Source organism: Spea bombifrons, chromosome 11 (assembly GCF_027358695.1).
Source record: "Spea bombifrons isolate aSpeBom1 chromosome 11, aSpeBom1.2.pri, whole genome shotgun sequence".
NCBI lineage: Eukaryota > Metazoa > Chordata > Amphibia > Anura > Pelobatidae > Spea > Spea bombifrons.
In genome coordinates this window covers 20,739,443-20,763,289 of record NC_071097.1, presented here as the reverse complement: position 1 = coordinate 20,763,289, position 23,847 = coordinate 20,739,443, and the positions used below count along the sequence as shown (strand labels likewise).

The 23,847-nt window shown below is 39.4% G+C and overlaps 2 protein-coding genes across 5 annotated transcripts in view; both read right to left on the bottom strand.

Moving 5' to 3' along the window:
• The window catches only part of FGFR2 (fibroblast growth factor receptor 2), a 49,132-nt gene extending 43,692 nt beyond the window's left edge, over positions 1-5,440 (bottom strand). Inside the window, exon 1 of the mRNA XM_053450251.1 lies at positions 4,919-5,440. The gene's annotated coding sequence lies outside the window, so the exon portion shown is untranslated. The remainder of the gene's footprint in view (positions 1-4,918) is intronic.
• ATE1 (arginyltransferase 1) overlaps positions 1-23,847 on the bottom strand; it is a 139,920-nt gene that overhangs the window by 71,573 nt on the left and 44,500 nt on the right. The window lies entirely within an intron of this gene.

Below are 23,847 nucleotides of genomic sequence, written 5' to 3'. Positions count from 1 at the left end.
CACTGCAGCTCCTACAGGGTGGTCCAGGTCCAGGTCACACCAACAAGGTTCTGCTTGTACCGTTGCTCATCATCTGCTTTACAGAGGTCCAAGTTAACACTTGAATCAAAAGTAAAATCAGCAAAACTGAAATCTCGTCCCATTTGAAAGCAATGCTTCTCATCCTCAGCAGACCGGTTGAAACTCAAACAGTACAATATTTGTCCCTCGGTGTGCTAAACATCATAGCGGATGACCACAGCAGGGAACTCCAGGTTGACTCCCACTGATCAAGAGTCTGGATTCACTTCTGCTGTTTCTTTTTGTTAAACCCTGTCATTGTATATAAAGAAAAATAACAACACCTAGGGATGCTATTTAAAGCCCTCAGATTTAAAAGAAACATGTTTTTTTAAGATTTGTTTTCTTTTTTAAACATGAATATCTAGGCATTGAGCGGAAGGGTAATGAAGAGTTCTATGAAAATATTACAGAAATAGGTCCACTTTAATCAGGAGAAAATAAGGATTTATAACATTTTGGGACATCAGAGGTCTCTTCTTTAGACAGATTCAATCTTCCACGGCAACTCACGCAACTTTACATAGTTTCTAGGTTTGCTCAATAAAAGGCATCAACCTAAACTATGGACTCAATTTTCTCGCTCTAATAGGACAATATTTATTCTTCTTTGTAAAATTGGGAAGGGATTCCCTCACTTACTAAAAAGGTATGAATCTTAACACATGGGTGTTAATTTAATTACTTAATGAAGTTTATGTTAAGGAGGAATACTTTTAGCACCTAGGCCTCATTACCTGTTTATTTTCACTTTTTTTTCAAGAATAGCTTGAAAGAACAGGGCTAATTACCACATCCCACCCACTGCTTCATCAATCACCCTCCTGACTCTCCTGGGCGATCCTGGCTGCTCTCTTTTTCACTTGTGATCTCAATTCTACAAACACAAAAGAAGTTGGGGGAGGGGTATCATTGGGAGAGTTTGAAAATTCTCAGTTCTGTTTAGGATTTTAGACAAAGGGGTTTCACATAGAGAGACACATCATTTGACAAGAGACATAGTAATGGTCACCCAACTCATAACCAAAGCAATCACTTATACAAACAATTCACACTCCAAGCCTAAAGGATTCATCTGCCCTTAAGGTGATTCTGATGGATCACAGGTTAGTAAATGACGATACATGTCGCTTAAAAAATTATTGGTTTAGAAACCAGAAAGCAACCACTAGATCGAGGAGCTAGTACTGTGTGTGGACCTCTGTATTATGTACCCCATGGTCTTATTTCCACAATCTTTGTATTTGGATTCTAAATAAATTGCTATTAGTAACTAAATGTTGATTTATCAAATCCCCGATGTTCCGTTCCAGTGTTTTACATTACTAAAACAGTATCTAACATGATTCTACTGTAGGTCAAATGACATTGTCTTATTAGACCAAGACAAAAATGGAGTCTTTAGTAGAAGTTGATACCTTTTATTAGGAAAAAGTTGGAAAGTTACATAAACTTTTGGAACCTCAGTGGTCTCTTTAGAGGGAATGCACAGTGGATCAACAAACCTACTAAGCTTAAAGGAAATACAGAAGTGGGCTACATATATGTAGATATCTGCAGAACACACAAGTTAGGCCCAGGTCTCTTTCTGAAGCTTTGTAGATCATGTGTAAAACGAATGCATTTCATTAGCCTTCGGAGTATCTGGGAGTGAGCACCGCATATGCGTCCAGTGCATAACCATTATGCACCGATACGTCATATTCTATTATAAACCAGCCAATATATGTTTTCTTTCTTAATAGACTGCTAAGCAATGTTTTCACTGCCTTTACACCCTTAAGTAGCAGAGCTGAAAGGGAAACCAGATTATGAGGACACTCCTTTGTAGAATCTATAATAAGTGAGAACCAATAAAAATTGGATTAACATGTATATAAATAACAGTGCGATTCTATCCACATTGACCATTCTTCAAGCATTGTTTTTTTTCGTAGACCAGGTACAAATAGACCCATCAAACGAAACTGTGAGGTCCACAATGTAGCTATCAACTGTCACAATTCCCATTTAAAGAAGTCCCTCAAGCTCACGCTATAATAAGGCACATAGACAGAAAAGCACATTACTTAACCTATTCTGAAGAATCACAAACCCCTCTGCATTGCCATAAAAAAATCACGCAAGATCTCTAAGCTTCACAAGAATCCCTTCTGAGTCTTCTGATTCCTGTTAAAAGGTGTGGGTCCTTACATTAATTTAAAGTAGAATGTGGATAATTACATATATTTTTTCTTCTTTCAAAATCTCATCTATTTCATCCCTTATCACAAGAGTATTCTCTCTTCACATAAACAAAAACAAAAAGAGCCGCTCATTATGTTTTCAACAAGTCACTTTCTATAGCAAGAATTCCCATTAGAAGCACATCTCTGATTAAAACAACACCTTTTTGCACAGCCTGTTCCTATTCAAGGAGAGCCATCCATGGAAAAGGGTTTAACCCCTGCTCCCCTGAACCGGTTAAATCCCTGGAAGGAATCGCAGCTTCACAGTTTTTAATTGTGCTTGCAAATCCCATATAGAATTTCTCATTTTCTTTCCAAGAAGATACAGCCTTTTCCCTCAACACCCTGCTATAGACTTCATTTCTAAAGCTTTGCAGAGATCATAGAATAGCCCTAATCTGCATTTTAATTGGCATTCCATGGAGGAGGGAGAAACTTTCCTCTTCTCAATCGGTACTTAAGCATCAAGAAGCTTTTTCAACCCCCCATTACAATTTACAATGGGAGCTGAAAGCAGCTACGTTACGTATACTTCGCTATAAAAAGTTGAGAACCCAAATCACCCAAAATGCCAGCGCAGATGGCACAAAAGGGAATTCAACAACATCTACACAATGGACTTTTTATAGAAACATCTCAAATACAAAAGAAATTGCGCTTAAAAGGGTTTTAAAATAGTTATAACTGGCACAAAAAAAAAAAAAATCTGCGGCGGAGAAATACCCTGGTACCCGCTAGGTTAAGTCAGGGCTGGACAAATTTGTGTAGAAGTTAAAAGCCAGACCAAAAAATCTGAAAGCCAGCAAGGAAGTTCACAGATAGATATAAACATAAAATGACAGACATTTAGTAGCCAGATCTAGAAATCTAGTAGCCATGGCTAACTGGTGCACCGGACAGTAACCTCTCCCAGAAGAAAATATGGAAAAAAGAACACGCAAAGGAGGAAAAAAAAACCCACAGGCTACAATCATACCCAGATTAATTCTGACATATGTTAATATCACCCTACTCGTAGGGTGAATAGTTATGACATCAGTTACAGCATTCTCAGACTCAGACTAAATATACAGATATTCAGCAACTAAATTCTCATTCCTTAACATCCTACTGGCTTTAAGAAGTCAGTAACCCTTTAAACACAGAGGGAAAGTGCAGACAATACAGCAGCTAATTTGTAGGGATTTTTTTTTTTTTGCTTTAGCAGCGAGAAACCTGAAAAGCAAAACTGGTTGTACTGAGACATACTATAGGCCTCTGCCCAAGAAAGTGAGTTTACATTGCACATGGATGTTAAATTCCTAGCAGGCTCCAGTGATTTACTCACCCCTAGACTGCGTAAATCTGTCACTAGGTTAAACTGCTTTATCTCCAGATTAACCCCAAGTAATATTTGCAATGGCATTCCAAATTCTAATCATTAAATAAACTTTGATGGCCAGCAAAACAAGAGCAGCCCCCCCCCCTTCTCCACTCCAAACCTGCACAAAAGACACACACAAAAACAGTTGTCCTGCCAGGCAGACATCCCACAGATTACAATATGCCTATAAGGAGAACATTCAAACAAAATGTTGGGATCAAAGGGAACCCTATGAGAAACTGGATAGCAGTTGACAATTCAAACTCCAGGGAAACCTCTAGGAGAGTAGATGTTCTGGTACCTCAACTCCAATTATGTTCTGCCAGGCAACTGGAGGTCAAGCATGACTTGACTTGATTTGTAGTCCAACAAAACCTTAAGGTCGAGGTTGACTAAACCTGAATAAGGGACACTCAAAAAAAGATCTCAATATTAGGAGGGCATGGTTTCTAAATGTTTCTTGGGCTTACATTGTTTAAAAAACCCTGACATCTTAATTATCAGAGGTGGTCTTTCAGGGAGCAGAACCCACAGAACCTTGAGGAAAGCTCAGTACCGGTTTCATAAACACTGATGACTCCAGAGACCTACACTTTGATTAAAAGCTCTGTTTTTGAGAGGTCTTTCTAAAATGAATACACTTCAGTCTTTACACTCAGATCTTAGCTTCCATCTTTTATAAATAATAATTTGCATTTATTGTATATAGACAATAAAATGTGTTTACTATTCCAATGAAGACAATTACAAGATAAGCCCACTGTCTACAGCACCAGCTTTGAAGCAAATCACAACTTTTACAGTTCATGGGCTTGAGGCTAAATTAGTGCAGTCCCTTAGCATATGCAAACATGAATTCTATATGTATATTGTATACTTCTTTGATACATACTGAACAAGCCAGAGCACCAGAAACATCTATGACCTATTTATATCCAAACCTACTGCAGGGGGCAGCCAGTAAGCCCACTCCACCCAAATGTATGGTGGGCATCAAACCATACCCCCAGTCCAACCACCAGCCCAAGAATACCGGGGTGATCATTTTTGGCCTTACACACAAAGGAACCGCAAATGCAAATATTATGTTTATATTATCAACAAAATGTATCAAAACTATTCTATCAACATCTTGTATCAAAGGAATGACGCGGAACACTAACGCGAATGGACAGATCGTGGGCAAAAGTTTCATGTTTTCTGCAGAAAAAGTTAATTTAATTATTCCTGAATGGCCCGAAGGAAGTTGTGAAGTTGCTGGCATTACCTGGAGTCTGGTGTAAGAGGATCCCTTGTCCTACAGCAGGCGTGTGCCTGGCAAGGATAAACAGCGAAGCACAAGCAGCTCTCTAGAGACAGATCCCGAGTCCTGCTCCAGTCAACGCGAAGAACGCATCCCAAATCTCAGCACCTTCGAGATGGGTACACGGATCCAAGTGCCGCGGAGTAATCCTACATCAGGGCCCACTTACAACAAATGAGTGAGGTCCAAAAGAGGGGCAACAGCCAGATCCCCCCATCCAGGGTGAATGAGCAAGGGTCGGGCTGGAGTTCTCTCTTTCTTTCTGTCGGGTGATGCAGAATCTTCTTTTAAGTCATCCAAGGCTCCAGTATGGACAGAAATCCCAGTGATATATTTTCAGGCATTCCAACCTACAGCAGCGCAGCGACGGCAAATCCTAAACTATACGTGAACTTCCCGAAGTTAGAGGAGAGGTGAGGTGCAAGCAGCGCGGATCCTGCGTATAAGGAGCAATGGAAAGTGGATCTGACTTTTTCCCTCCCCCCTCACTCTTCGCCTTCCCTCCCCATTCCCTTCCTCCTCCCCGGTTAACTCCCTCCTGTGTGAAATCCGATCCTCCATCCCACCCTTTTACCAATCCTGTATCTTCTCCTCTGCCTTTAACAAGCACTCTTTTTTTTCTTCATCCCTCCTTCTCTCTCTCTCTCTGTTCTAGGGTTTGGCACACATCAGCACTCAGAGGGATGGTTTGTTTGGATTGGAATTACTATGCTATGTGCGCTCTCTTTCTCCTTGTGCGTCTCTTTATTTCTTTAGTTTGTTGAAACCTCTTGCCCCGGTACGTGAATGTATTATATTCCTCCTGCAGGAAAGAGTTAATCGGCCATTGCGCAGCAGCTATGGTTTCATGATGTCACCTTTTGCCTCACTGCAGTGGCAGCTACGTCATTGTCTACCAAAAAATGTCCTTTTTCTGGAACACCAAGGGCAATGAATATATAAAGCAATGCTGCAACCAGGGTGCTAAAAGTGGATCAGAACAGCAGGAACATTCTGCTTCTTTAGACATTTGGTTGGTAAACATGGCTATAAACTTGAAAAACGTTTAAAAAACAATTTTTTTCTTCTTTTGCACTATTATTAGTTTTCATAAAGTAGTCACAAGAAATTGGGTCAGTGGCAGGCAGCTAAGGCATAGTATCTTGTGGATGGCTACTCCCATTATGCTCGGGAGGCTTTTTGTGATTGTCTGGAGTGCAGATCTCTGGTGTATGGTGGAGTGGCCAGTGCATGGTTATTTTTTCTGTGTGAAATAGGCTACTCACAATCTCTATAATGTTGCCAGATGGACTCCAATAATGAATTCTTCCTACCAAAGGCTTGGTGTTACCAGAATCAGTGCAGATCTCATTACTTTTCCCAAAATACTGGACAATCCAGTCTACACACTGCTTTCCTTCTGGATGGACAGACCAATACCAGACTGTCCAGTTTAAAGCCAGACATGGTCACCCTATGTCTGAGAGGTTCTTAAATGGTTAATAGACCCAACATTTATTATTTTGTAATTAGGACATGATTTATAGCAGCGGTTAGAAACAAACTATGGTTGAATTAGAGCAGGACACTGTCTTACCCCAGATGTGGTTTATTAAAAGGAAGACTCCCCCTTCTCCTACACAACATTTATTCACTTTAATTCTTGTATTTTAGCAAAAGATTGGGACCACGCACTTAACAAAATAAGACATTTCTGATAAATCTGGCGATTTCTGGTCAAACCAAAGAAAGTGTTCAAATCTCCAGTGACACCTCTATTATTGTATATATATATATATATATATATATATGTGTGTGTAATTTAAGAAAAACAATTGCTACTAGGAATTGTGCAATCAGTTATTAGGCAATATTATTGTCCCATTTTGCCAGCTGGATGTGTTGCAAATCCATAAAAAGCTCTATTGTTCTTTCGTGGATTTGCACTTACCCCTTTTAAAATCTGGGGACAAATTCAGAAATATCCATCAGGGCTAATTATTGCTTCCTGTTCTGGAACTCTTTTAATTCATTATGATGAAACTGGGTCAGTGTGTTTATTTTATAGGAATATTGTATTATAGGATGTGTATTTTATATACCTAGCGCTAACCTTGTAATAACATCAGTTTGGCTGCTGTTTGAATATTGATGGGTTTATTTACCGGTAATAAAGTAATCACAATTATCAAATAAAAGTGTCCCAAATGAACATATTTACACGTTAACAACTACTGGCTGTAATGTGTCTTTCCTATCATTGTATTTAATATGTTTTTTTGTACTGATTCTTTTATTACATTTAATATAAACACATGGAATTCACCATATTTTATCATTATATATATATATATATATATATATATATATATATAAATCCTTTAGAAAAGGATTCAATATATTTTATCTTTATTTTGTATTTACATAGTGCCAACAATGTACGCAGTGGTTCATACAATATATATGGTGAAAAGAACGAAACTAGAACTGATAGACTAAGATAAACCTGTACGATAGATAAAGAGAGCCCGGCTCGTAAACTAATATACCTTTTGAGTCAGTTTTTACAACATTTGTTAAATCAGTAATGCAAAAACACACAAAAAAAATAGCCGGTTGCAATGAACTGAATTTATTTTTGTAGAAGTTACATTGAAGTTTGTCATTATTCAACATGATTGTTTTTAATGTATTTTAATTGTAGAGATTATGCTTAAAAAGTATATATATATATACAGTTAGGGAGCACAGCTGCCAGGAGACTTTTAGGACACATTCAATATAACAGCCAGTCGCTGCAGTTAAAAGACCTAAACTAATTATTTATTCTGGGCCAAGAGCTGTCTATGACACAATTGGTGCTTTACCCCCTGCTAGATTATTTACTTGATTGATGGAATATAAATTACCAACCTCAACTGTTTGTTCATTATGTATGATGTATGCATTGTTTCTTTGCTGTAAATTTGGGTCCATTGTGTTCATCTGTAGAATATTCATCAAGCCTTTCAATTGTGAGAATGTTCATAATTTGCCCCAAAGCTGAATAACCTACAGCCCTCCCGTTGCATTGGTCTATAATTCTAATAATCCTCTACCAGCCTACAAAAGGTGAAGGGATCCAGATTCTCCAAACCTATACAGTGTAATAAAAAAGTACAGAAAAGGACACAGAAAAAGCAATATGATTTTCAGTTTTCAGACCAAATATGTCAGGTCATCAGAGGTCTCTTCTTCAGATAAAAATATATTTATATTTATCCAAAGAGGAGACCACTTTGCTGCCAAAAGCTTGTGAAATATATAAATACAGAGGTGCACTCAAAATGAATAAAGAAGGGAAAAAAGGAACAAATAATTTCACCAGAAGAAAAAAAACTTTATTGAGCACAATAATGCTACTAGAGCATAATTAAATATAGAAAAATCAATACATTGATGGCAGAAGAGCGTAATGTGAAAGAGATCCCCAACGTTTTGTTACAGAGGTCTTTTCCCAATATTATTATAATTTATTATTATTTTTTAAATGTATGCAACAATTTACGCGGCATGATACATACATGGCTAAAATAGAATTGACAGACTAAGACAAACAAGTACATTAAGTAAAGATAACTCTAGAGGAAAATGTCTTACCTTCAATTCCAGCCTTTACATTTTGAAACAGACTATACATGTATATACAGTAATCGATGTAATTTTATTTCCTAGTAGTGCTGCAAACCTACGCGTGACGCACCATGGTGCTGGCAACAATGGGAGAGCCGTGGGCCATTGGATCCCTTGCGTGACCTAAAGACTCCCTCTGGTGCATTCACACCTTTTGCATTTACAAGATTAAGATGTCTGAAGATCAGAAGTGTTGTATAATCGTATTAAGATATCACCCACAGGGTTCACGCTGCATGTAAGCGATAACTTTGTAAAAACACATCGATGATCCAAAATGTTGAGAGGCATGGAGGAAGTGCGTACAAACGTGAAATGAAATGGAGCTCTTGCTCAGAGGATTCTGATTTAGTTTTAGAGCTTCACTACAGCAGCAGTGCCACCCTATATACAGTTTAATGGGCTGGTTAGGGCTAACATATGTTTACAGGCTTAGCATATAATGGGTAAACATGATATAATAAGTAAATAACAGTTCGACCTACAGAAACGAGGTAAAGAGGGCCCTACTCAAACGATCTTGCAATCTAGAAGATCTGTGGGATTGGAATAGTTTGGTCACTGGTTATATTGGACACCTGTTGGGGGCCTAGACTATGAAGCGTTGCCCCTTTTTTTGCACTCACAATGTAGTGAATAAACCCGATCTGCCTTTTATTGGTTACTTTAACTCTGCCAGTCAACCTGACATCCCATCAGAGAGATTCTGCTGTCTCAGTAATCAGCCTTCAAAGTCTGTCGAATAAGGAATACTTTATTGACTAAATATAGTAAAAACTAAAAATATAAATTAAATATTTTCATGATTCACTTCAAAAAAAGAAAAACACTTCTTTTGTTCTATAGCGATTCCAATGATGGCTTTGATTGACTTAACTAGAGCCTGGATCGTGTGCAAGTTGGCCCAAAATAAAGCATCATGTTTGAAGGTCTGTGTGATGTGCCAAGGGAGGATTTAAGGTTTCATTTGCCAAAGGCTTCATGCAATACATTAATCCGCGATTCATGGCAAGGACCTTTGGCAATCAAAGGGTGAATAAATTTTACAGCAAAGTAGCTTTTCATTCAGAATTAGTTGGTCATATTGTGTTTGGACGGATGTTCTCAGGGTCTCTGTGGCTCAGCCTCCAGCCTCACACTGCTAACGCTTCATGAGCCAAAATGTTTTCCTTGGTATAAGCTGAAAGGCAGAGCATCTCCCAGGCAGCACTGAGAGTTACCGAAACTGTCCCAGCGATTCCTTTGTTCCATGCCCATAACCCCCCTCCACACCCTTTGCACACACAAGATTACACAATCAGAGGGGAGACAATACACAATTAATCCTCTCCTTCTCACCCTGGGAACTGCAGAGATGTGGCAAACAACATGGGGGTCCTGCCAGCAAAAGACAGTTCTATTCTGGGAGTGCGGTATCAATACGGTACTGTATCAATATGATGAGAAGATGCATAGAATTATAAAGTATCAGTATGCAACCAGTCACCTAATTACATCACAGTGGACTTTTAACAGTCTCTGACATCATTGCATCTTATTGCATCTTAAAGTGACATAAAACTTAATTCTCTCTCCGTCAGTATAGGCACCAATAGTGTCCATAACAATCTATTGGATCCCCACTGTCAGAGACAAGGATCCAATTGTATGTATCCCTGGTAAAAAGGAAGTCTGTCCTAAATGTGGCTATGGAGCTTGACGAGTGGATAGGGCATTAAGAAGAATTAAGAAGTTAATTTCTAAACACATTTTCCTGTTATTTCTATAAACATAATTACAACCTTTAAGGCTGTAGAATCTGGCGATACACCCAGAAAATGTTCTGAGATTTTAGAAAAGAAGGACACTAATAGCCAGGTATTGTCCAACTTTTAGCTATACCCCTCCTCCAAGGTTTTGGGCCCTGTCCTTTTGCCCCACGTAGCTGGGCCACTGTCTGGTTTTTGCAGGCAGCAGGAATAGTGGGTCCCGCTGGAGATACCCTCTGATCTTTCTTGCTGGACCAAAAAGCTGTAAAGGTCTGAGTCCGAGCTGTTACAGCACAGACCTCCACCACAGCTCCCGCTTTGTGGCAAATTGAAGCTCAGGAATGGCTCTTTTGCTATGGTGGGTGTGTGGTCTTGCCCTGACCAGGCCACTTCTGGGACTGAACCACGTTCATTTCTCTACCACATCCACAACACAGGTCCTGACTTGGACACCTGACATGTTGGGGCCTTGGGGGGTATAGATTTAGCTACCTCGCTAATATAGAAGAGCTTAATCTGTCTAAGTCTTGGTGTCTGAAATGGCAACACACCCCACAACATACAATGGTTACAATGGATAACGTTCACGTATCAGAAGTATTCACCTAATTGACCCCTGTGCGTCATAATATTGTTCTGCCTGAAAAACAAGATGGCTGCTCCCCACAGCATTGTTTTACACATGTATATGCATCAGTAGACTGAAATAACATATATGTATAAGAGCTCTCAGGGTTATTTAGAAGTAGTTAAGTCCCACTTATTCCTCCTCCTAACCCCCCCCCCACCCCGGTATAATTGCCTTTTAATTCTGGTTACTCCCTGCAAAACAATTGATGCTTTGTAGACCCTAGTATCTTGAAGTCACCCCTCAGGTCCCATAAGGTTTTTAGGATCAATTCATATGAGCACAGGTGTCTCTTTCGGTTAAATCTTTCTGCATGGCTGGAACACTGACTGAGCCACCTTTGTTCAAGTATGGAAATTCTGAAAATCTTCATTGTTGGTGAGACCTCAGGCCTCGCTTTAAAAAAAAAAAACCCAAAAATATCATGATCTTCATAGTTAAAACCACAAAGCGTTCAACAACTACTATAAAAAAAAACTTCCTGGTACCTTCCTCTGACTGGACATTTCATATTCATAGTAGTATTCAAGCATCATGTTTATTAATAACAGGGATAAAATAAGCATAAAGGCAAAGAGTATAAACACTTAACTGCAAAAACTGTGTTAAACGGACCGAATAATTCATCAAACTAAAGCTGAATAATTAACTAAACTAAAGCTACTTTTCAGTTGGAAGGTGAGGATATAATGAAAAGATAAATTCTAGCTTCACAACTGCAGAGCACATTCGTCATAAAGGCTTGTAGGTAAAGTAAGCCAAATGTAAATAGAATATATAGAACATATAGAATAACTTTTCTTTCTAGTTTATAGGAAATATTAAAAGAATTCTCCCACATTTCCAAATAAAAATGCATATATTTTGCCATGTTTCAGGAGTTGCTCCAGGTTTTAAAAGCATTTCAGTATAGCAAAGATGCAGCATCTGAGCTCATCATTTTAAGTGTGACTATTTCGTGTGAAAAGAGCCTAAAACCAGCTCCCCTCTAGTTAGTTTTTAGCCCTACTATGAGGGTTGACATTAGAGATGCTGATAGAGGAACTGTCAACTTTAGTTAGTGATTAATTTTATATTATTTCTATAAGAAACAGTTCAATGCCCATTGTACAGCGCTGGAGAATAAGATGGCGCTATATATAAAACAATAAATGATAATAAATAATAACGCCCTTCCTGAGGTCCATGCCCAAGACTGTAATGCAGGCTTTAATGTTATCAATGTGGATACTACTGGTGAAGCCAGCAGGTTCATTCATAGGATTTTAATGTAATGTAAGTCACATTATGTAATAGCACCATATCTTACCCATAAACAGGTTATCATTATCTGCTGTTCATTAAGTTAACAGCATTGCTTTCAGGGATACACAATCCAGTATTTTCTCACGCTCTCTCTTAATGTCTCTCTACCTTATCTGCCGTCTTCTGCTTGTCCCTGTGTGTTCAGTCTTGACAAAGCACTTCTGCAAAATGGCAGAGCTTCCAGGCACACCGTTCCATTGGTAGGAGGAACAAGAGAGAGAGGCTGTCCCCGTAACTTCGCTCTTTTGTGGAAGTTCCCTAAAAAGCCCCAATATTGACTGATTTGCAGAGAAAGGGATATGCAGAAACGCATCTCTTTCTTAGCAGTGTTGAATAGGAAGGAGCAGGCGCCAGACTGTGTGACCCTAAGAATCTGCCTCTTAACTCTGAGACCCTGAGATTGGGACAAAACCCTGACATTCAAAGTCAAGCCCTTAAAGTTCCAGGTATGAAATGGCTCATCCACCCATTGGGTGGGCACACACCATTCCCTTTCACCCTGCCAATCTTAGATGGGATGCTTCAACCAACTGTTTAGCCAAATTCTGGAGGACCCTATATTGAAACATTTTGAGAGACTTCTAGATTGCAAGCTTGTTTGAGCAGGACCCTTCTTACCTCTTGTGAAAGTGTCAACGTGTTATATGATGCACTACTTATAAGGTCTGTTTACCCATAATTCAGCATCATAATTAATAACTTACCATCATTTCCTCCAACTACCCCAGGAAGAAGATATAGCCCACTATACCTTACTGGGAAGGGAGCAGGAAGCTGTGTTAAGAGAACAGCAAAAATCTGCATTTGGGGGCCACATTATGATGTCATACCTCAGCTCTCTCAGTACCGAAGAAAGCACATGCTCAGGTTGTTCCATATGACACGTGTCATGGATGCAGAACATTTCTTCCTATAATGCTTAGAATGTACCGCTCAACAAAGCGAGTTTCCTTTAAAACTTCTTAAATTTGTTTCTCAATTCCCCGTTCTGCATTTGGCCTGTCACTTCCAAAACTTGTACAATCAGCAGTCAGACATTTCTTGGAACGCATGAGTTCTGTGATTAAATTTTACGTCAGGCCCTGGTAAATTGCCACCAGGATTTTGTAACTTATATATGAGGAGAAAAGCAGATTTGGCCCTTTTTATTTTGTATTGCTTTCAACTGGGGAGGAAAGGGACGGGCTTGCGTTAGCCTTTGTACAATGAGGTCTTTTCAGAGCATTGAGCTCTGGGTTCTAAATCTCGCTTCTTACAGAACTCTTTTACCTTAGCTGTTGGCGCCAGTGTCATGTGACTTGGTCCCTGTTCAGAACCGGCAGGCCCAAGTAGTGCCGATGAGATCTGGCTGACAGACCCAGGTTTGCAGTACTCTTAGCACTGCGTGTTTTTGGTTTCCGCACAGACACTTCTGTCTCCTATGTGTGTGGCAAAAAGAGGTGCCCAATTCAAATAAACACCACTTAACCCTTCGGGTCTCTCACACTGACTCACTGTTTCCATTCATCTGGACCCAAATTCTGGCTTCTTGTCCCGTTAGTCAAGTGAATATCCGAATCTTGCAATCCACAGCCTTTCATTCCTCAGCTTTTTAAACATTACAGTCTTATATTTGTTCCTTCGGGCAATGAAAGAGGTGAAGTTTACAGTCCTTGCCATCTTATCACTTAGGCTGTGTATTTTCGCATACATTTTTGACAAAGAAAAACAAGATCACTATCGTGATTCATATCATATTTTTCTCCGGCGGAAAAGATTCACAACAAAGTACGTCTCGTTTAGCAATAACGTGCCCTAGATGTGAACTAACAGAAATTGGTAATAATACTGGTATTTTTTTTGTTATATATAGGTTCCTTCTTCTGATATCTTCTTTTAAGTAATGTGCTTTTCTTACTATTTTCAGACCATCAAGATTAAGCAACCAGGATCACATTGCTGTTTCTCCACTTCTGTTTAACCCTTACAGTGTAAGACAATATCTGATATACCTTTTCCCATAGAGGAAATGAGGAACACATGCAGCACATGCAGAATATAAGTTGCGTCGACGGCTACCGGTAGTTTTGATCTCTGAAAAATAATCAAATGCTTCCAGAGAAAGTAATGTACAGAACTAATGGGGAGGTTAAATCATGCAGATGCAGAGAGCGTTTGTCTTTATTGCTGCTTGGATTTCACTGAAATCATATTTGCTTTGTGCTGAAGTAAACCAAAAAGGCATAAGAACCCCTTTAAGTTTATAACCGCAATGATGATTTGGATGAGTTATAGTGTAACAAGAGATTTGAAAGATGACGCAACAAAGTGAAGAATATCATCCAGAGATTAACCCACCGGCTTTTAGAAACCACAGATGTGGCAAAAATATCATAAAGTTTTCAGGCAGGGACGGGTTTGAATTGGCATCGTTTGAGGTTGTAGTAGCCTCTAGTGATCGGATTATGTTGATTACCAACATCCTACAAATAACATGGCCATACTCCTCAAAATTTCAAGTGTTTACATAGGGACAACCATATTGGGGTGTGTGCCTAGCGGGGCACGACTGGCCCAGCAGGGGTGCGGCCAGACCCAGACAGGGCCACCTTCTGGTACTTCGCTGCAGAGGATCACGAGGTGGCCCCATGGGATTTCCATTGATTTAACATCTCCTGGGTTCATAGGATCTCCCCAACAGTCATGTGATCCTCATTGCTCGCAAAGGGGGGGCAGTGGGGCAGCTACACAATCGCAATCGTGTGTGCTATGCTAGAAAACAAATATGGTTGCAGCTACATCTACATATCACTTTTTTTTTAATTACTTCTTTGATGTTTTAAAAAAATATTATAGCCGTGTAAATATTTCCACAATACGCTTCTTTTTTAACATTTGAGACCTTCAAGACTGTACGGTAAATATCTATGCATGGTATGGAAACAGTAAACCAATTTCAACCCCCCTGAAATGTCACCCCTGCACCATTATGTTTTCCAGCCCATCTGAAACTGAAAGGGTTAAAGGGCCAAAAATACAGTGAAAGAACTGAAAACAAATCAAAATAATTTATTGCGGAAACCAGGCCAACATTTAATTAATAATACTTTCCATTAATAAAGTCACTTTGAGTTTGCAAATCATTTCCTTTTTTTTTTTTTTAAATGAATATCTCTTGGTGCTGACATGAGATATGAGGTTTTAGTTGTGAGATGTTACCCCCTAAAGGGTTTAACGCTGGGAGACTGTCCCTCAGTTTATATGAAGTTCAGATACATTCCTTTAGTTTATATAAGAAATATGTCAAACGTTTTATTCTGTCAAAGCGTTTTCCCTTAAAAAGCCAGATTTGGAAGGCGTTAGGGATTCCAGGGTGAGGGCTGTTCTGCTGGTGGTAGAGATTTCATCTCTTCATTGTTCTCTTCATTTAGCTCTCGCTGATTGACACCCCCAACTCTTTCTTGTCTTCTTGTCCCCCAGTGCAAATGTTTCTAACTTTGGCTTCTTTCTAAGAACTACAAAGAAATAAAAACATTTCCCCTTCAGACAAAACAGCTTAAATAAGCAGCAGGTCCCCCTCGAAGCTCAGTGACAAACACGGTGTCAGTTCCAGTGTCCCGGACTGACGCGTTTCTGCATGGCACATAATTTCCATACAGCTGGAGCACTGAAGGCAACTGGAAAAAACATGGGGATCAAGCATGAAACTTTGGCTTTTAGGCTACATTTAATTTCAGTGTCTGGGCAGAAATCCTTTTAACCCTCATCCACCGATCGTCAAAGTTCATTGAGTGCCAAAACCTTTAGACTGTGAGCGTTCTTACTCGTCCTGGTCATCTGGCTGGTAGGTAGGGATATTAATTCATCACTTCAAGAACCAGACTTTCAATAAGAATACATGCAATGGGATGGTCAAGTGAAATTTTATAAACAGCCCTAACTACTCTAGATCTGTTGGTGCACGTTTGAATAGCCTCTATTTACAAAACAGTGAAATGACCGGACAGAGTGGATACATGACACATCCCAAGACCTTTCCAACACTTCCACCAAGCAGGAAGCTCCACAGATGGGAAGCAGAAACATCCCATACAGAATGAAATACCCAATCACTACTGTAAAATACCATCATTGGCCCATCAGAGAAGACTTATTGTGCCCAATGTCACTGCTAATTGCCCTAGTGGTCCATTCTTTGAATATATGCATGTGGTCATTTGTTTCTACATTATGATGTCGTGAGCTTGTTTGTTTCTGTATCATGTCATAAGTACTTACAGACATTCATGCACTTTTTCCTAATCTCATTTGTTTTTTCTTTTACAGTTAAAATATGTAAAAGATACCCATGCCTTCTCAGTGAGCTGGGCACTGTATCTGTCATTTAGCATTTTCAAAGCCCAGCAGCTACAAATCTTTTAGCCTTCATATGATAAATAAAACAACATATTTTTCTACTGCGCTGACAACATCTGCAACATACGCTGTGCAGAATGAATTAGACAATTCTTGTCCCTAAAAGACTGCAATGTAAATTTAACATCTCCCGGAATACAACAAAGGAATGGAAAGCATTATTTTTGCTTTGAAGATGTAAAGCTAACAACTAATTTTAAAATGAAGCCAAGTAACTATACAAGGTCTTCTGAGTACATGGAATGTACTTAGCGGCCACCAGCAGCAACCAATTTCTTCTAACCGTCATGCAGATACTGTTGCTTTGAATTTAACTGATGCTCTCCGTAACCTCTCTTCAGCCTGAACCTGTTTTCATTGTAAAAGTATTGGGCGGTTTATGTTGGATGTCACTCCAGAAGGCAAGCAAAGGCGCATGATCGGATATCATTGTTGGATTGGTTCGCTGTATCCCTATCTATGTTAAAGCTTGGTTTTACTACCGATGGACTTATTAACGACAAAGTCTGTGATCGGCAGAGGTTGCAGTATCCCTATTTGTTGATGACCGGTACATTTTAAACAAAAGCACAACTAAGCACCAAGGTTTTGGACTTTGGGCTTGTAGGCAAAAAAGGTTTCATTAGACTCCATTAGGAATAACAGATAAAGCAGGGATTCACAACTGAAGATATCACTTGAAGCAAAGAGAATAATTTTCAACTGTTTGGTTAGGAATTACACAGATATTTAAACAGATCTGATTTTGTTAGATACTTATCTCAGTTCTCAAGGACTACTTGGTCCCCATGCATATAAAAATAACAGAAAAGTACAGTATCTTTAAAATGGTTGGGTAGCAAGCGTATCACTGCACTTCATTTGCTTTTTTGCTAAGACAGACATCATATAGTGTCTCATGTGAAAAAGAAATCTCAGGAATAATGCTCACCGATAATACCGGTACAATGCTCACCGATAATACCGGTACAATGCTCACCGATAATACCGGTACAATGCTCACCGATAATACCGGTACAATGCTCACCGATAATACCGGTACAATGCTCACCGATAATACCGGTACAATGCTCAGGTAGATTTTATGTAGATATTTTCTATCCCCGCTTTTTTAAAAAACATTTTATAGCGTTATGTGTTTATACAATTTATCCTCTAAACACATTTCATTTTTAGAAAGCAGCCGGGGCAAGAAAGAGGGTTACAGGGTATTTTGTCCCAATAAGGTGATCTGCTCTGTGTAAAGTTTTCCATGAGATGGTGCCACCATGAGTCTGTCTCTCTGGAAAGAATGCCCCACTGTCCGGCACTCCAGCCAGCTGCCTGGGACGCCTGGTGCTAAGACCAGCACAGCCTATGTATAATCCCAAGACTGTAAGCTTGCGAGCCGGGCTCTCTCTACCTAATGTATCGCTTTCTCTTAGTCTGTCAATTCTAGTCTCATCATACCCCTTGAATATATGTATTGTAAGAAACGTTGCGTACATTTTTGGCGCTATATAAATAAAAGCTTATAATAATAATAATATGCACCATTTTTCTAAAAACATCTTTTTTATTATTAAGTGTGAAATTTTAGCATTACTAAAAGTTGTTTTTTGATCAAGAAGGTGAGTAGCAGAACCTAGAGAGGATCCTAATAGTAGTAATTACAGATCTACCCACGCCCTTCAAACAGTGACTCCTTAGTTCAGCTGGTGGCAGCCCGCACAGGGTCGCCATCCTGCCAGTAGTAAAGCACTAAGACACCATTGTTTTCATACCATTGTCCTTTCAGTGACAGATTGATGTACCCTGGTGTACACGTAAAACTATCACACACTCCCTATTGTCTTCTTGTTTACTGCAGTCTGCAGAACACAGGCTTCTCAGTAGAGTCGCTTATAGATAGAGTACCTTAAAGAATTCCATGAGTTTTATGGAAAGTTCCTGAGGAGAGAAAACACAAGAGGCAGAAGGAACTGAATGACGCAAGGTGCTGAGCAATGGTCTACTTGTAGAATCACTACCAGTTTTCTGGTAGACCTGTTTGTTTAATAAATAATATTAAATAAGACTATAAAGGACAGGTGCAGAAAGAGTTAAAATAAATATAGCAATGTTTAAATCTGGTATCTTCATAAAACCTGTGAAAAGGTCTGTAAAATAATTAGAGTGGAAAATACTCTATAAAACATGGGCATAACTTTAAACCACAGGGCCTGGTGAAAAAATTGCCCCAGAGGCCCCCAATCTCACCACACATGTCCCACAAGGCCACCTTTGCCTTAAAGCAGTTTATCAGTGCCATCCTGACCCCCAAACAATCTACATGAACCATCTCTGCTCCCAAACAGCATGCCCGTGCCTTCATTGCTCCAAACAGCATGTCTGTGCCATCTTTGCCCCTTTCAACACATCCTTTAGCACACAAGCGTAAACACACTTACATAAATTTCCATGTGCTGACACACATACACATGCTTACACATACACTTACTCAGTAACACACACATTCATTCTAACTCATACTCCATCCCACACATCTATGCTAACACACCTACAAATTTAGACATTCATGCTCACATACACACAAACAAACATATCCCTCCAATATATTTACTTTTGAAAACAATTATGGGAACCTATCCTGTTCTGTCCCCCAATTTATTCTGGTGTATATGTTTAATCAATCAGCTTGCAGATAAACTCATAACTAATTAGGTTGCAACACATTAATTTATTAGCTTATGCTATAGATTTGGAAGAGTGCCGAGTGTATTCTATTTCACACAAACTGTATTTTGACACACAGCAAATATATTGTATATAAAGGCAAACAATAATAATGTGCACAACAACATTCCTACTTGGAAACCCAGGCATAGGTGGTATAGTCACATTTAAGAAGATATTGATGTGTTATATTACCGTATGCGTAAAATTTTAGCATGCAGGGTCCTCCATACATTCTGTCTTACGAAAAGCTAGAAAGAGGTATTGGCAACCTTTGTCATGCCAGATACTTTTAGCTCGAACTCCCATAATGCTAAGCAGCGCTGGACTAAGACCCTCATGGACCCTATGGGCATGCATATTTGTGCATACATGCATGTACAATACACACGCATACACAAAACAAATCTGCACTAGTCCCGCACACGGGGGAGCTGCTGAACTTTTAGTCAGGAAACCTTCCATACATGGCTCTAGAACCAGATTACCCATTAGAACACTGGTGGGAAAAAAGGCTCATGCCTAACGTGACTAATCGATAATCTGGCACCAATACTTAGGCAACCCAGAGGTAAATAGATGAATACAGGGAAAATGAAATATTTGCATGCCTGGGAACTTACACGAGCAGGCTTTGGAACGGGCTTTGTGTGGGGCCATCCCTAGAGTGCCTTTTGGGAGATAATGTGGACAGTGAGCAGGGGAAGGTGGGTAGGGAGTCGGGAGATTATGGGCAGGGAGTGGTGTTTTCTCACAATCACACCCAACCAAGGCTCTGTCTATGCTATATACACTTCCCATGGCTAGCCCCGAACACATCACCAGAAAATGGAAGCTCTGGGCACTCATCCTTATATATTGTATACATACATATATAAAATAGTCTTACCATGGTGTATTTGTCAGTCATACTAAAGAGGGCTAAGGAAAGTGCACCATCAGTGGATCTTTTCTTTATACCCTGCTTAGCATGACCAATCATTTGCACTAACAAGGATCTGAACCTAGTGTTGTGTGATGGGGAGGTGAGGGGCTGCCAGTTAGTGTTGTTTGTGGTTGGGTGCTAAAACAGGGGAAGAGAGAGAAGAGATGGAGAGGAAAAAGGGGGGGGGGTGAGAAAGGAGAGAAAGTACATGCCATTTTAATCACAGACTACCCATATAGTACACGTTTTAAGAGCTTTGTTGATAATGTTATGAGTTTGGGGAGAGACGTGACTGGAGACACAGATACCTGATGCTGAGTTTGTTGATCAAAAGGGGAAAAAAATGAAATGCAGGTCCCCAGAAGTTGGGACCCTGATGATTTAGAGCTTATTTGCAGATTAAGTGGAGCTAATGGGTTGTGTTATGGGCATATTGACTTTTAAGAAGAGCACAGGCAGTTACGTTAAGCACGATGGAGGAGATAATGGCAGAGATGTGTATCAGCAAAGGGGTGTTTTGAAAACAGAAGCCAGTTCAATAGTTCAGTGTAAAGTCTGTATATAGAGATGAATATAGGATTTAGGATGGGGCCTGGGGTATAAAGACTACTATTGTGCAGGAGAAAGAAGTTGAATGTTTTTATTGGTATTTACTGGTAGCAACCAAAGCAAAATTATTTTTCACTGCCCCACTTTTAATACTAGAATTTCTCTTTATGCATATCCAGGAACAGATGAGTCTGTAATAAGGTAGGGACCAAATTATAAGATCTGAAGAATGCACTGAAGAACATACTTGAAGAGTTCATTCAACAAAAGCTTTTTCCTCGAAAAAAAAGTCAAAATAGTGGCTTCCTACATCGGATCAAGAACAGAGAGGTGATTCCGTATGATAAGTCTTGTTCCATTGAGCTTCAGGTAATGCCATAGATGCATAAGTCCCACTTGAGCTCAGGTATAAAAGATATAAAAGACTTTTTAAGATAAGTAGTAAGGCAATTTCTTCTTTGATCAGTCACGTGTTGAAGGTATGTATACTGGCTCAAAAGAAAATAAATTCCCATTTGTATTCTGTGCTGGGTGAGTAGCCATATAGTCAATAACCTTGAAGATTTCTTGGAGCCAAATCTGCATCCAATTGTAGAGGTCATCCTGAGCTATGCAGTCAATTAATTCCCTCTGCTTTATCAATGATGCTCTAGTTCTTTGAAGGCTTGGAGACTAATATGAATATTTGCTGGGGGGTAGTAATGAAAGTCAGAGGTGGAGCACAGCAGGGTAAAACCTTTGAGGTGAGAGTGGATATAGCAGGGTTAGTTTAAGGAGGTTAATGTAATTAATTTCTTCAAAAGCTACATTTATAATTCAGTATGGGCATAGTTATCCGGATAGGTCTATGGGGCATAAATACAAATGCATGGTTTGTCTTGTGATAGCTGACTACAAGTTTTGGATAGAAATTAAAGGTGAAAGGAAAGGTGTTCTGTGAATTCATCAATATCAAACCGTATCACGGCTTCCGTAACTTGACAATTTTAACAAGGACTGAACTCTCAAGCACAATTTTCAGGAAGCTCACCATACCCAAGTATCTTCAATTTTCTGGAGGAATCTCAAACCATGAACATAGTTAGTGGACTTCAGGAAGGTTCACCAAGATGTAAGCTACAAAGAGACTCAAGTTTCCCCAGCAAAAATAGTTTAGTTGATAAGCAAACATATTTAGTGAATATCTGGAGATATTTTAATTTCAGGGGTTGTCTTGGGCCAACTTGGAGCATGGAGAATACATCCTATTTTTGGGGGATAATTCATTCTACTAGCATCAGTAAAAGCAATTTGTAAGCGGAGTTCCTCCTTTTTTCATACTCCTTAAATATATGTATTGTATGAAGGGCTGCGTAAAATTGTTGGCACTATACAAATAAAACATATTAAAAATAATAACGATAATAGCTTAATGCTGCTTGGGAGAGTTTGATATCGATTTACTTAATAGATGACGTTGTGAAACCCACCTGAATATGTCAACAGGTATGGCCATACCTTACTACCATATAGGCGTATTACACAGCTGCTTAGAGCACCAGCAGGAGTTGCTTTTTTTTTCTTTTGTTTGTAATGCAATGCATGCAGGAGGGGGCACCTCAAACACAGCTCCCCTGGGGCACTAGAAACCTTACACTGGCCCAGTATATTGTTAACAGATCATAAACTATAATTAATTTACTTTCCTGAGAGAGAGAGAGAGAGAGAGAGAGAGAGAGAGAAATAAAAAGAGGCAGAGAGGAGGAATAGAAGAGAGTGAGAGAGAAGAGTAAAAAAAAAGCAAATACGCCAACAGCAATGTATCACTATTGACTAAAGACTCTTGTTGCAAGTGGACAGAAGAATGCAAAGCAAGAACATCCGGAGTTTAAAAGAGGTTTTACCCGTACTCAGGTCATTGGGTTTCTGCGTGAAATGTTTGGTTGGTGTTTTGCAAGGATTTAGTCCACTATGGATGTGGTGCTAGAGGTGGTTTTACACCGACCTTCGCCAGTAAGACACTAGCATGGTTTCTCCAGATAAAGATCAAGCTGAGATTTCTGTCCTAAACCAAACTTTTTTTTTAAACAGAAGGGTCATTTTATACGTTCCATCTGCTAGTAACGGGTCCTTTCTCACACAGTATATAGGAACTGGGCAATCACCACAAAAATGAGGAAATATTTCACCGCAATTGCAGAACCCAAGTAATACATACAGTCCTTTCTATTTACATTGGAAAGAGAAATCATACTTTCCCTACACGTTTAGAGAGGTAAAAACTATGCGACTCTACCCCTCCTCCCACCCCCATATCCTACAGCTATAGCTAGAAGGTGCTTGGACTCTACCTATGGATTGCTATACATTACCTCATAATTGTGGAACTTGAGAGAGGGGATCCGTCCTGTACAGGCACATCCCAGTAACACCTTCTTTCTATCTGCCCGAGCCTCGTCTGGTGAAAGCTGCTTCTACAAGCTCTAGGACTCAGCTTTCCACAAGCTACGAGCCACCGACCCACATGCACCATTTTGTTATATTCACTACCATCCAAGGAAATTTCTAGTTGTGTAACATAATTGCAAAAGGGGTTTCTAATGATCAGCTAACCCTTTAAACCTAAACTTGGATTAGCGAAAACAAAGTGGCACTAAAGCACAAGAGCTTGATGGTCGCTGATAAAATGACCTCCGTACCCCTATGAAGATATCCTATTAAAAATCAGCTACAATAATCATTTACAACATTAACGTCCACACTGTATTTCTGATAAATGTCATGTTAATGGACATAACTTGTTTGTCTTTTAAAAACTAGGAAAGTTTTAAGTGACTCCCAAACCTTATAATTGTAGTGCACCTTAGCGTTATTCCACGTCTTACTACTAGAGTTCCAGTGTTCTGATTCAGTGTTTATATATGTTAAAATAAACAGCTGCGGTACAAACACCTAAATCACATTTTATTGCTTTGGCAACTTCTATATATTAAGAAAA